A 15,005-nucleotide genomic window follows, 5' to 3' on the forward strand; every position below is an offset into this window, starting at 1 on the left:
TTTAGTCGACAAAGTAACAGGAGGACAGTGCAAAATGGTGTGATATGGCCTTATGAGGCTTTTTTATTTGTTTACAAAGGTCCTAACAAGCAGTTTTGCCTGTTATGGAATGTATCACTATTTATTCACTATTTTGTTTACATCCATTTTTTTTTATTGTATTTGGTATTTATTCAAGTTATTTTTTTTTTGTTAACAGACACTGAGAGTCCATTGCTTTTATTGTTTTTGGTTGTTTTGTTCATTTTTTGTGAATATTTAAAATGTTTTCCGCTTTCAATGTTTAATATTCTTTAGAAATAAAAGTTTATAGATCTTTGAAAAGTTGTACCTGCATTATTATGCCATTATCATTATTTTAGATGAAAATGGTCTCAGAACGACAATATTATCGTTTATCGCAATAATTTCTTGGACAATTTATCGTCCAGCAAAATATGTTATCATGACAGGCCTAATCATACTCAACCACACCTTTAATTACTTTGATTACAACTGAATGACGTAACGCCCCCACACAGTCTAAATTAAAGGTCGTCTACCTCAACCACAAAAAGAAAAGAAAAAGCCTCAAGGGAAAGCATAAAGAGATGAAGAATATAAATAACAAATAATAATACAAATAAAAGAAGTTGTAATGAAGGTTAACAGCTATTGCCGTACTCTTTAACAAAGAACACAAACAGGGTCTCACATTTACATGACTATGTATTTTTATTTATGTATTTGTAAGTATGATGTTTTTATTAGAAGGATCTCAACTGAATCATCTTTCTCCAGAGTGAATGCGCAGATGATTCTTGAAATTTCTCCTTTTTCTAAACCTTGTCACACTGAGGGAAACAACATTTTCTTTTCTGAATGAGTTTGCAAATGCCGTTTTAGGTCTGAGTGAGATTTGAAACTCTTCTCACACTGAAGACACTTGTAAGGCTTCTCTCCAGTGTGAACTCTCAAGTGACTTCTAAGGCTTCCTTTAACCCTGAAGCTCTTTCCACACTGAGGACAGGTGTAAGGCTTCTCTCCAGTGTGAACCCTTATGTGAAGCCTAAGGCTTCCCCTAACCGTGAAGCTCTTTCCACACTGAGGACAAGTGAAAGGCTTTTCTCCGGTGTGAATTCTCATGTGATCCTCAAGGTTTGCTCTGTGTTTGAAACTCTTTCCACACTGATGGCATATGTAAGGCTTCATTACAGTGTGAATTTTTACATGATTCTTAAGTTGATTCATGTCTGAGAAACTCCTTTCACACTGATTACATGTAAAACAGTTCCCTCCTGAGTGAATCTTCATGTGATGATTAAAGCTTTCATTATATCTGAAACTCTTTCCACACTGAGGGCATATGAAGGGTTTCTCTCCGGTGTGAATTCTCATGTGAGTCGTAAGATTTGCTTGTAGTGTGAATCTCTTTCCACAATGTCGGCAGGTGTGAAGCTTCTCTCCAGTGTGAACACTCAAGTGAACATCAAGGTTTTTTTTCTTTGTAAACCCCTTTCCACACTGAGGGGCTATGAACGGCTTCTCATTCAGTTCTTGGCTCTCCTGTTTCAGCTCCATCAGGTCTAGGGTAAAAGAAACAAATCAAGTTAATACCAGTTTAATGGCACAGAGACATGAACACATTTAAACATGTAAAACATCAAATCCTACAACACGTTTGCTGAATCCTATATCCACTAAACAACTAACAAAGGTGTAACCGGCTATATCGGAACCTAATAACCTGTTATATCTGAACCTAATAATAATAATAATTATAAATATAGCTGCAAGCAGCAATACGGGGCCAAGCCCTGCAAGGCAGAGCAAGCAACAGCCGCTGTAGCGCAATGCGGAGCCAGAAGAGCAAAACATCAGAAATTTAATGTACATCAAGCACAGCAAGTTCTGTACGCACATCAATTACAGCAGCACAGCAAGCATTTAAGCACCAACAGCAGTGCGGAGCCAGAAGAACAAAAAGAGCAGAAATTGAATATACATGTAAATGTACATGAAGCACAGCAGGGCAGCAAGCATTTAAGCACCAACAGCAGTGCAGAGCCGCAAGAACAAAAACAGCAGAAATTAAATATAGCACAGCGAGCATTTAAGCACCAACAGCAGTGCAGAGCCGGAAGGAATTTAAATGACAACTTTATACACAACTTTAAAGTCATCCCACATGGGACTCGAACCCACGACCAGAATGGTTCAGGATTCTAGATACATGGTTTAGCAGATTGCACCACTCAGAGGACGTACAATCATTAACTGCAGAGGAGAGCTTCAGTGTAAGAATGAGCACACAAAAGCAAGTTAACCAGATTAGCATGCTAAGCTATCTTAATGCTAATGTAGCTTATGATCTGGTATATCCAATCCTGGCAAAAAAGATATCCTCGGATTCGACATGACGCAAGGAATCGATAGACACCAATTTTATGATTTTGTGACAATCTGTTCCCAAGTTACAGCCTCTAAACCAATTATGGGTCGACCTCATTAAGTTTGCGACATCATAACTTTTTTTTTTCCAGTATAGCAAAAAATTCTGTTCAGTCATTTCTATGCGGCTAAGTCCAAAGATCATTTGAGCACATGTTTGGACAAAATTGAGCAAAATTTGAAGGAGGAGTAGCGAAAAAACTGTTTTTCATTTGTTCCAATATGGTGGACAGTCACATTGTTGGAAAATGACAAATGAGATTTCGACCGAATCGGCATAAGCCAAGGAAAATAATGAAGCAAAGAAATCAAAATTTGAACAATGTTTTCAAGAGTTATAAGCGTTTTTGCAAAATATCTTATATCTCTGGAACACTAGGTGGCACTGTGTTCAAAGTTCTCAGGTACCTTCAGGCCATGCTAATGATGATCCTTACCAATTTTGGTGCCGATATGTCAAATGCTTTATAAGATATTGCAATTTATGACAAAAATCAAAATGGCGGACAAGTGGTTCTTCCAATCCTGGCAAAATCAGTATCCACGGATTCAGCATGACCCAAGGAATCCATAGATACCAAATTTCATGATTTTCTGACACTGTTCAAAAGTTTTTGGCCAAAACAGCCATTTTCCATATCTCATGACCCATAGGTGGCGCTGTTAGTGATAAAAACATTTGAGCAGTAAATCAGCATATTAAAATTAATTCTAAAACATATGACATTAAAGACTAGAGATAAGATCCTGAAAATTCAATTTTGCATTATAAGAATGAACAAAATATATCGTAGTAAAAATAAGGGACAGTTTTACTCAGTTTAGATCAATTTAATGCAAAATATATTTGGCAAAAATAAATAGATTTTTTTCCCATAAAGTCATTTCAATCATTATTTAAACATGTTTACATGAAAAAAAATTATATATATTATATAATCATACCAACAATGGTAATCGCAAATACCTACAAATAGTAATCAAAATACGAAATACACATTAGATACATACCAACAATGGTAATCACAAATACCTGCAAAGGTAATCAAAATATGTATCATAACACTACCTATGAATACATAAATACTTGACAAGATGTTTATGCCAAATGAAATGAAAAACATTTTCATGCAGAAAATTCTTCTTTTTTTTTTTTTATTTATCAGCTAACAATTTTTTTGAACATGTCTAAAATATTCTGTATTTCAGTTTTCAAACTACAATAAGGAGCATTGCTGTTTTCTGTAATAAGAAACATTTCTTGAGCAGAAAATAAGTATATTAAAATGATTTGTAAACCATATGACATTATAGACTAGAGTAATGATGCTGAAAATTCAAATTTGCATTACAAGAATGAACAAAGTAGATTGTATTATAAAAAGGGACAGTTTTGCTTTTAGTTTAAACCAATTTAATACATAGTATGTTTTCAACAAGAAATCAAAAAGTTCTCTTCCATGCAATCAATTATCAATATTTGCAAAAGTAAAAAACTAATACAAATAACACATTACATAAATAAATGATAAATCATACCAACAATGGTAATCACAAATACCTGCAAAGGTATCAAACAAAAGGGTAACATCAACATATATAATATAACACTACCTATAAACACTTGACAATATGATCACAAGAATAAACAAAATATATTGTTTAAGAGATACTTTTGGTCTTAGTTTAACCAATTAAATACAAAGTATATTTTCAACAAGAAATTAAAAATTCTCTTCCACACTATCATTTAAATTATAAATTTACAAATTTAAAAAAAAAAAACACATTAGATGCATCAAATATAATCATACCAACAATGGTAATGAGAAATACCTGCAAAGGTATATAAAAAAAATATATATATATATATATATATATATATATATATATATATATATATATATATATATATATATATATTAGCGGGAAAAAAAATCATTTTTTTGTTTTTAATTGCATGCCTACAGATCTCAACTTTTTATTTGTGTGTTTTGGCTCTTGTACTGGTGGTGATGGCGTCTCAATGTCAGTTTGTGTGTCTTGAATTGCATAATCAGATGTGTCAGTTGGTGTAGGATGTGTACTCTGTGGTGGTGTATGAATTTGAAGCATGTCTTGATCCAAGTCTGTATCTTGGAAGAAAGGTGTACACTGTAAAAAAAAAAAAGTTGACTTAACTTAAAATTTCGAGGCAACTTGCTGCATGACTTTTTTGAGTTTACTCAACTTTTAAATCAAGTAGTTCACTTAACTCAATTCACTAAGTAAAGTCACATTTCTCCCAACTTAAGATCTTTTGTTCAGCTGATTGAGTTTTTGTAGTTAAAAAAACTTAGAAAATTCTAAAATTTCAACTTTTAATGTTATGTTAACTTAACTTAATAAAGTATGTTAAGTGGACTAAAAATGTGTTTTTAAACATTACAGGTTTAAAAAAATAAAACTACTACATTCTTGAAATTTTGTTGGAAGTTTTATTTCATAACAGCAAAAAACAATGTTCAACAGCTATACTTATTCTTAAAGTAATAAAACAAAATGCAGAAAAAACACTTTTTCTTTAACATTCAAAGTGTTATCACATTGACAATTTCTATGCGTAACATTTAACATTGTTAATATGAAACACAAATGAGCAATGTAAGTGCAAGTTAAAGCAGCACGCTGACTTTTTGGGACTTTAGCTTATTTACTGTTTCCCCAGAGTTAGATAAGTCCATACACACCCTTTTCATCTCTGTGCATGCCGTAACTCTGTCTGACACACCTACCACTAGCCTAGCTTCGCACACAGACTGGAGGTAAATGATTCAAACTAGCATACCAATCCCAAATAAGTGACAAAATAACACCAACATTTTCCTATTTACATGTTAAGATTTGTATAGTTACAGCTAGTATAAATAAGAAGGTCTGTTTTTTTTTTTTTTGGTCACATATTGGGAGCAGTATGCTAGCTGGAGCCATTTGCCTCCAGTCTTTGTGCTAAGCTAGGCTGGCAGTGGGATCGTCAGACAGTTACAGCACACACAGAGATGAGAAGGGTATGTATGGACTTATTTAACTCTGGGGTATACTGTGAATAAGCTAATGGCCTAAAAAGTTGGCGTGTTCCTTCAACGTTTGGGCTTAAATTGCTGAAACAGTGGCACAATGTTTTTCACAACCTCAAGTTTACAGTTTAAAAACAAGTCACAGTAAAATCTTAGTTTTGAGGTACTAGCAGAACAATGAGAGCTCATCTCCTTGAACACCTTCAATAACCTCAAAAGAGTATTTCAGTTTCTCTGGGTACTCAAAATCAAATCTTTCAGTACAATTACCTCCTCCAACACAACAGAAAATTTGATGACACTGGGCAGTGTGCTGGGGCAGGCATCATCTTCAATTACAATAAGGATTCCCACCTTCATCCCTCTGGTCTGTCTGTCCTCTGGAGTCTTGTCCTGATGATAATAATAATAATAAAAAAAGAATAAATCAGTATCACTTGACACCAACAACAACAACAACAACAACAACAACAACAACAAAAAATGAACTATTAAGTAATTGATGTGCTCTAAATTTTGCAATCCCACCTGCAGAATCTGCAAGATGTTAATAATTTTATAAAGTACATAAATACACAAAATACAATTGGCTATTTTTCAATTTAGTACTGCCCTGAATAAGCTACATCACAAAAAAGCAATTATAATAACCAAGATGGTATATTTTCAGTTTCATTCAAATTCAAAATATTAGAGATTAACAAATTGCATACAAAATCATTGACTGAATCATGGTGTATTTGCAAAAATATACTTTAAATCAATAACTAATGAATAATCAAAACAATCGGTTTGTTGTTAAAGGAGAACTTCAGTCAATTTTAACATTGAGATAATTTTACAGTACATAGAACAGTGTACACTGTTGGGTACTGTCGAACAGTCGACCGAAAACAGGATGTAAACACGATGTGTGCTGCCTGAATTAACATCACTTTTATTCATATCTTTTACATCTAATGCAGTCAGTCATATTCACCGTACTCCCTCTTGAAGGAATCACTCATAATGGCTGGGCACTTGAAATGTCATATCAAGGATGTTAAGAGGCTAAAAGCAGGTTTAAAACTAGTCCCATTTAAGTCAACAGGGTGCAAATTTTAAAAAGAGGATAACACGTGTAGGCAACACTGATTTTTGACGTTGTACACTCCAAATTTATAAAAAAATAAAATAAAAAATATCTCCATGTTAAAATTAATTGGAGTTCTCCTTTAAACAGGTTGTTCAGAGTAATTTCAACCTAGAGTCCTTTGCACTATGACCATGAGTCAAACATCCACCTGGGGGGGGTGGGGGTGGGGGGGGGTTTGGCTCAAGGTCATGGTGCAACGGACCCTAAGGTTGAAATTACTCAGAACCATCCCTTTAACACAAAAATCCCCATTACCATGGCAAGATGATGTATAAGTAATGACACATGACTCACCTGGCATGTTCTAAAAAGTGCTGAAGAGTCTTCTCTGAGAAACACTGGGAGACCTTCCAGGACGGTTTGCCTTCTATGAGACACAATATTTGTGGTCTAAAAAAAAAAAATGGGTACAAAACAACAACAAAAATATTGTAATGCACTGTTATTAATTTAATTTTGTTATGAGTTTGCATGTATTTTTTAAGTCACAGAGCCTCTGCTAATGAGCCCATGAATCAAAATAGATGGCTTTAATAGGAAATCAGTATTGTATGCAGTAAGTTCAGAACCAAAATCTAATCAGCTAGTGAACACTTGAAACATTGTCATAATTCTTCAAAAATATCTTCTGAAAATAAAATATCAAATGGCTCTTATAAATCGTTTTTTAAAAACATCTATCTATTGGTAACCTTAACAAGTTACCTGCTGATCAAGCTTGTTGAGAAGATCTTCTATTTCGTTTCCAAATGCCCCCTTTCTTGCTCTGTACAACTTGAGGAGTTGTGGAGTGTGCTGGTGTATTGCTGATCTGAAAGTATCGAGGAGGTCCACACTGGTAATGCGTTTGAATTCATTACATAACTGTTGATAGAAATAAAACAGGTCTTGGTTGTAACATTGACTAACTGGCTTCAAATGGCTTACAACAGACATTGCGGTACCCCTAACCCATACCTAAACCTAACCATAACCCGAACCGTCTCATATTGACGTTATAGTATATGACGTTTTGGGATGAGACTGTTACAAAAAAGACATGTTTGTTAATACAATTTGTGGTAACGTTACTTTGCATTAGATCAAATTAATTACAGACTCAAGTTGAAATGCATGTTTGTGGAGAGCAAAATACATTTGCAAATTCATTGATTTTATGTGCATAAAATCTCCATAAAATGATACTTACTTTAAATGAGCCGTTAACTTAGCAGTCTTGTCGATTCCGATGAGTAGAAACACGTGAGAATGCCTAGCCAGGCAAAGGGCACAAGGACAAAATGTGCAGATTTTCACTGACTTTGAGTTGTCTGAAATGGGAAATTTAAATTAGCCCACGGCAACGCGTGTGTGAATAACATTAGTTAGCCTATAAATTCAAGATAAAGAGTCGACTTTAAAATATTTCTTTGGTGTCACGTTATTGCAAAAAATCCCAAACTAAATAAAGTTAGTTTAAAATAAGTGGCGATTTCGAACTTCTTAACTCAAAACGATTACCTCAGATTCTATTATAAACATTTTACATGCTGAATGCTGAAGTTAGGAGACTTGTTTAACAGTTAATCTTGCTCGTAGAAAAAAAATATCATACCATGCATACGTTAACAGGGCTTTGCGATCAATAATACATACTAATTTTACAAACAACTTCAAAATAATGCATATATTCTACTTATTACTTACATAAAACGATGACTTTGAGAAGAAACACGTTGGATGCAAGTAAATCCGTAGGTCTCGCACGCTGATGGTCAAAATGGCTCCTTCGTCTTTCCACTATTCGGTGTTCGCGCGCTTCACTGCACATGCGCCAACTTCGTGGTCGTTACAGTGCGCATGCTCCAACTTCCAACACAACTTGAATGCTTGTTAACTCGCATTTACAAATCGAATTTACAACTAATACTATGTTGGTTCAACAATTGTTGAACCAACGACTTTTCACTAGTTAAGCCAACATTTTTGCATTTAATTGTCCAGTTAACTTAAATATAATAATTAGTCTAACTTTTTGTGAGTTGGATTTTTTACAGTGTAGATGGTCCAGCTCTATCATCAGTTATTGTGTTGGTGTTAATTGGCTCAATCTTTATGATAAAATCATTATGTGTTGTGACTTTCATTTCTGGTAATTCAAGTAGTGCATCAACAATATCGTCGTCAGATCTACTGCGTTTTAAGTCAACGATTGTGCCAATAATGTTATTGCCAATTTTGGCTGTAAATATTTTGCCAGATGTAGATTTCATTGTTAAGTTCCCGAAAGTTTTCATTTGTATTGCAGCTGATTTGAATTGAGTTTTACATTTCTCACACAGTATTTTTGAGCTTGATAGTGACATATTGATAGGGTGTTTTAATGGACAGATATACGTATTTGTAATTTGTGCGCCAATTATTTCACAGTTTTGACTGTTTGAAGATGTGGTTGGAAGAAGGACTGCAGTGTCTTGAGAATTAATGATTCTGAATTCTGTGTCTTTGGTTGTAGTCAAATATGGTTTGTTGTTGTATTGTCTTACGGAGATATTTGACATGCTGTACCACCGGTCAACTTCAAGGCAGTGCTCGCCCCACACAGTCAGTTCTGCAGATGATGTTGCGTCACAAACAGTGTAAATGGTTTTTTCCAGGAAAGTTCCATCTCTCATTATATTGTGGCCCTCGCTCTCCTGTTGAGCGATTTTGACATTGAGTAGTACCTATTGAAAGAGAAATTTACACAGATTAGTAAAACAGTATGTTAAAGCTCGTTTTCAATTTCAGTAACATGTTTATTTCAATTACATGTATGTATATTTAAAATAATGTTATTTTTTTATATGCATATAAATAAGCATAGGAGTTATCTTTAAAAGCAGACTGTGGATACATTTTCAAATCATACTGCCAAGTCACACCATATATTTGAAAGACAGTGGTGTGCAATGCAGCTTCAATGTTCTTTTGAAGTGTAAAATGTGCAAGTGTGGCTAAACAGCCCCTAATGTTAGGACCAAACTTGAAAATTCTCTCGTGTCAGCATGCACACATAAATTTAGTTCAATATAAATTCAAGTTGTGGAATCAAAGTTTATAAGGGTATTTCTGTTATAGTGGTTAATGTTTAAGTAATATGTGATTAAGTCCATTTAAAATAGATACTGTACATTCAAATTTTCTTATAAAAATGTACTTACTCGTTCATATTGGGAGCTGGTTTTAAGGATGTGCTCCAATGTAAACACTTTCAGATCTGTTTTTTGCGTGTTGTAAATGAATCCAACATCTCTTATACACAATAATTTAGACGTGTTTGTGAAAAGAATGTCTACTTTCCCGGAATACAGCTGCGAAGGTTGTATCACAATATTCTCCAGCTTAATGGGTCTCCTAGGAGTTGCATGGATTAAGGAAATATAGTTAGTTGTCTGGTATACAGTTTAAAGAGTAAAGTCACACAATCTAAAAAGATGATTGTTTTAAGTTTTCTTGCACTTTAGTAACATTTCTTTTTATAACTGTATGGTACTAATAAATCGTCATATACTAAAATGGATCTTTAGGTTACAGTTCATGGTTGTCTGTTCCCTCTTTTTTTAAATAAAATAAATGTCTTTATCAAAGATTCATAATTAAAACAAATATTATAGACTCGAATTCTAACAATTTAAAGCATCTTAAAATGTATTTTTATATTAAATTTCAAATTTTCATACAATCTTCATGCATAAACAATCCCAGTCACAAGATCATTAAAGCCACTAAATCAATCTTGAGGCTCTAAATTAAAATTACATCTCAAAGATTGAGGGGTGAAACAAACCCCAATATTAATAAATTCAAAAAGGAAAAAATATAAATTAATATTAATCAAATAAATATTTATCACATACAGTTATTAATTTTAATGAGAATAATCTAACATAATAAAAGTATTTTTATAACACCATGGGTTCTAGCGCTTTCATTACAAATATTGTTTATTTAGCTGGAAGGGTTCTGCAATTTTTATGAATCAAATAATTTTAACATGGTATGGTTTAGAACCATTTTTAAGAATGCGTTTAGAGCTAAAAGGTCATTGTGAATGTACTTTTCATAAGAACAACATATGTAACTGACTCACCGATCATTTTCTGATGATTTGAATTGCCCGTGTAGTTCAGGCCTGAATATTCTGATTGTTGATGTGATGTCTTTTTGTTGTAATGTTGCGTCAAAAAAATGTTTCTTGGGGCCCTGTTTTATGTCAGTGACGTTGTGTATATATCCAACAACATTTGATGGACTTGCCATATCTATAAGAAATATTGTATGCACATTAAAAAAATAAAATAAAAATAAATAAAAAATTCAGATTTAATAATATGATTATCACTTACAGGAGTCACATGATTTAACATGTGGTTATAATTATCAGACATATGTTTTGTGATTTAGTTTGAGTATCTTTGAAATTACACAAAATATTATAAATAAAATATTAAAGTCATATTCTGAATTTAAAAATCATTAAAAGTATATTTAGACTAACCTGTGTGTCAGGGTGCAGGCTGAACAATCTTTCTCCTTCTGAACAAATCTCCTTCTGAACAAATCTCCTTCTGAACAAATCTCCTTCTGAACAAATCTCCTTCTGAACAAATCTCCTTCTGAACAAAGCTAGAACGTTTTGTGTGGAACAGTTTTCTCTTAATCAAGGTGAACATATGGCAGGATACAGACACATTAAATAGACAAGAATGCACAAAGGATGATTGATCAGAATGGAACTACAAAAGGTGATGATGAGACAAAGAGAGACAGCTGTGATGAATATTAGTGTCTATGGTGATAAATGACAAGCAGGTGATGAGTTATCAGTGATGGCTGATGACGTGAAGGTGATGAACATATATAGTATATCAGATATGTTTAGTTGAAATTACTTTATGCTCAATGTCATGTGCTAACTTGAAGACATGTTTTGTTATTGTTCACACATTGGTTTTTATACATATGGTGCTGAATTGTGAAGTATTACTTTCTATGTATGTATTTTGAGCCCTGCTGTAGTATTGAATTGTGTTGGTAAATTTGAATATATAGTATAAATAGATAAAATGTGTGATGTATGAAATTGTTGACTATTTAAATAAACAAAAGTCAATTGTACCATTTTGTTGTGTTTAATATACAAATAAATACAATTATATTTGAAAGATGGATGTGAATAAACCTTGATTTTTTTCAGCATTAATCATATGGATAAGAAAACTCCATTTTAAAAACTTTTGAATTAAAATAATTGTGCATTTAAAAACAGATTAGAAAACTATTTACAGCATGTGACAAAACAGCAGTATAATTCAGTCATTGAACATTGAACATGAACATTGTCTTGACAATGGTATCATATGACAATTTTGAATGTAGACAATGTTAAGAATTACATTAATACAAGATTAGGGGTTTAAAATGATTCAAATTTGTATTGTCTGTGCTGAGGTGATCAATTTAATTATAAAGTGTATTTAAAAACATTAGGGGTTAAAAAACTATTTTGAGTAAATGAAAAAAAAACAAATACAATGATTATTTAAAACAATTACAAAAGGGTATTCAAAATTGTGAAATAATTGGTGCACAAATAACTAACGTGTCTGTCAATTAAACCATCACATTAGTAACATGCCACTATTCAGTTTGTGGCTATAAGCGTCCAAAAAGTGGCATAAGTGGCATAGTGTCCAAAATGTTAAACTCAATTCAAACCAACTGCAATAGAAGTTAAAACATAGAAACCTCATCATAAAAATCTACCTCTGACAACATTTTTACAGTAATAGCATTGAAATAGCATTGTTTGCACACTGGTTGATGTAAAATGCAACAGATCTAATGATGATATTGTTGATTTTCTGCTTGAACTATAAGAAAACTAACAGATACAATAGGTGCCTTGCCCCTTCGGGGCTTGGCCCCTAATAATAATAATAATAATAAGAAAACTAACAGATACAATAGGTGCCTTGCCCCTTCGGGGCTTGGCCCCTAATAAGAAAACTAACAGATACAATAGGTGCCTTGCCCCTTCGGGGCTTGGCCCCTAATAATAATAATAATAAGAAGAAAACTAACAGATACAATAGGTGCCTTGCCCCTTCGGGGCTTGGCCCCTAAAAAGCTGCAAGCAGCCTTTCCGGGGCCAAGCCCTTCTGGTTGTTTGGCTTGTTTGGATACATTCTTTTTTACTAGGAATCTTTTGAACATTGCACAATTCACATGGTTTAACATTTGCTACACATTGGAAACGATTTAACAATTTTCAAAGTTAAAGCCTTTTGCTATACTTAGTATTTGGTTTACACTCATACACTGTGGTTTGCTTAATAATTTTACAGAGACTTAAGATGTTGAAGGTAGAATCGCTGTAGCACAATGCGGAGCCAGAAGAGCAAAACATCAGAAATGTAATGTACATCAAGCACAGTAAGCACATCAATTACAGCAGCACAGCTAGCATTTAAGCACCAACAGCAGTGCAGAGCCGGAAGGAATTTAAATTATTATTTTATACACAATTTCAAAGTCGCCCCACACTGGTCTCGAACCCACGACCACAATGGTTCGGGATTCATGACGCATGGTTGAACCACTTGCGCCACCCAGAGGACATGTTTTACAAAGCTGCAGAGGAGAGGCTTCAGTGTGTGAATGAGCACACAAAATCATGTTAACGAGATTAGCATGCTAAGCTAACTTAATGCTAATATAGCTTATGATGTGGTACATCCAATCCTGGCAAAATAGATATCCTCAGATTCGACATGACGCAAGGAATCGATAGACACCAATTTTATGATTTTGTGACAAACTGTTCACAAGTTACAGCCTCTGAACCAATTATGGGTTGACCTCATTAAGTTTGCGACATCATAACTTTTTTTTTCCAGTAGAGCAAAAAAATCGGGGACAGTACTTTTATGCGGCTCAGTCCGAAGATCATTTGAGTACATGTTTGGACAAAATTAGACCAATTTTGAAGGAGGAGTAGCGAAAAAACTGTTTTACATTCACTCCAATATGGCGGCCAGTCACATTGTTGATAAATAACATATGAGATATCGTTGAAATCGGCATAAGCCAAGGAATATATTGACATAAAGAAATCAAATTTCAAGCAATGTTAGCAAAAGTTATAAGCGTTTTTTCAAAAAACAATGATATCTCTGGAACACTAGGTGGCGCTGTGATCAAATTTCTCAGGTACCTTCGGGCCATGCTAATGATGATCCATACCAAATTTGGTGAAGAAATTTCAAATAGTTTAAAAGATATTGCAAATTATGACATCATTCAAAATGGCGGACACGTGGTACATCCCATCATGGCAAAATCGATATCCACGGATTTGTCATGACCCAAGGAATCGATAGACACCAAGTTTATAATTTTCTGACAAACTGTTCATAAGTTATTGGCCAAAATATGCATTTTCCATATCTCATGACCCGTAGGTGGCGCTGTTCCCAACTTTGGCATGGAACCTCAGATCATGCTTCCGATGAAGTGTACCAATTTTCGTTTCGATTGATCAAAGTTTGGCCGAGCTATAGCTTCTGAACCAATTTTGGGTCGACCTCGTTAAGTTTGCGACATCATAACTTTTTTTTTTCCAATATAGCAAAAAAATCGGGGACAGTACTTTTATGCGGCTCAGTCCGAAGATCATTTGAGTACATGTTTGGACAAAATTAGACCAATTTTGAAGGAGTAGCAAAAAAACTGCATACTGTACTTTTCAAAATGGCCACTACTGTAATGGGCGGAGTCTTAATGTAAGATATTGGTTCTAATCAGCATGATGAGATGAATCAGGTGTACTAAGTTTCATTTTTCTAGATCAAAGGGTTCAAAAGTTATAACCATTTCAATGTTGAATTTTTGAACTGCTGGTGGCGCTATAGAGTTGGACCTAGAGACTCAAAAATTGCTACAATTACTTTTCATTACCATCACTACAAGTGTGCCAAATTTCATCATTTTCCTATGTATGGTTCATAGGGCTGCCATAGACTTCAAGAGGAGGAAGAAGAATAATAATAATAATAATAAATATAGCTGCAAGCAGCAATACGGGGCCAAGCCCTGCAAGGCACAGCAAGCAGACAAAATACAGCAATCTACAAGTACTGTAAGCACAGCAGCGCAGCAAGCATTTAAGCAACAACAGCAGTGCGGAGCCAGAAGAACAAAAAGAGCAGAAATTGAATATACATGTAAATGTACACCAAGCACAGCAGTGCAGGAAGCATTTAAGCACCAACAGCAGTGCAGAGCCAGAAGGAATTGAAATGACAACTTTATACAAAATTTTAAAGTTGCCCCACACAGGACTCGAACCCATAACCATATTG

General features: G+C 34.0%; 2 long non-coding RNA genes across 2 annotated transcripts in view; both read right to left on the minus strand.

Annotated features, from left to right (window-relative positions):
- Window positions 1–698: 698 nt before the first annotated feature.
- Window positions 699–15,005, minus strand: part of LOC308689398 — a 31,030-nt gene continuing 16,723 nt past the window's right edge. The window contains exon 3 of the long non-coding RNA XR_014029999.1: window positions 699–1,565. This is a non-coding gene — a long non-coding RNA (uncharacterized lncRNA). The remainder of the gene's footprint in view (window positions 1,566–15,005) is intronic.
- LOC308689726 lies at window positions 4,890–8,467 on the minus strand. Its single transcript, XR_014030045.1, has 5 exons — window positions 8,308–8,467; window positions 7,811–7,931; window positions 7,327–7,485; window positions 6,916–7,011; window positions 4,890–5,879 (listed from the first exon to the last, which is right to left on the minus strand). It is a non-coding gene; the product is annotated as an uncharacterized lncRNA (long non-coding RNA).

The sequence above is a fragment of the Scardinius erythrophthalmus genome (assembly GCF_964197995.2).
Source record: "Scardinius erythrophthalmus genome assembly, chromosome: 4".
NCBI classification, from domain to species: Eukaryota; Metazoa; Chordata; class Actinopteri; order Cypriniformes; family Leuciscidae; genus Scardinius; species Scardinius erythrophthalmus.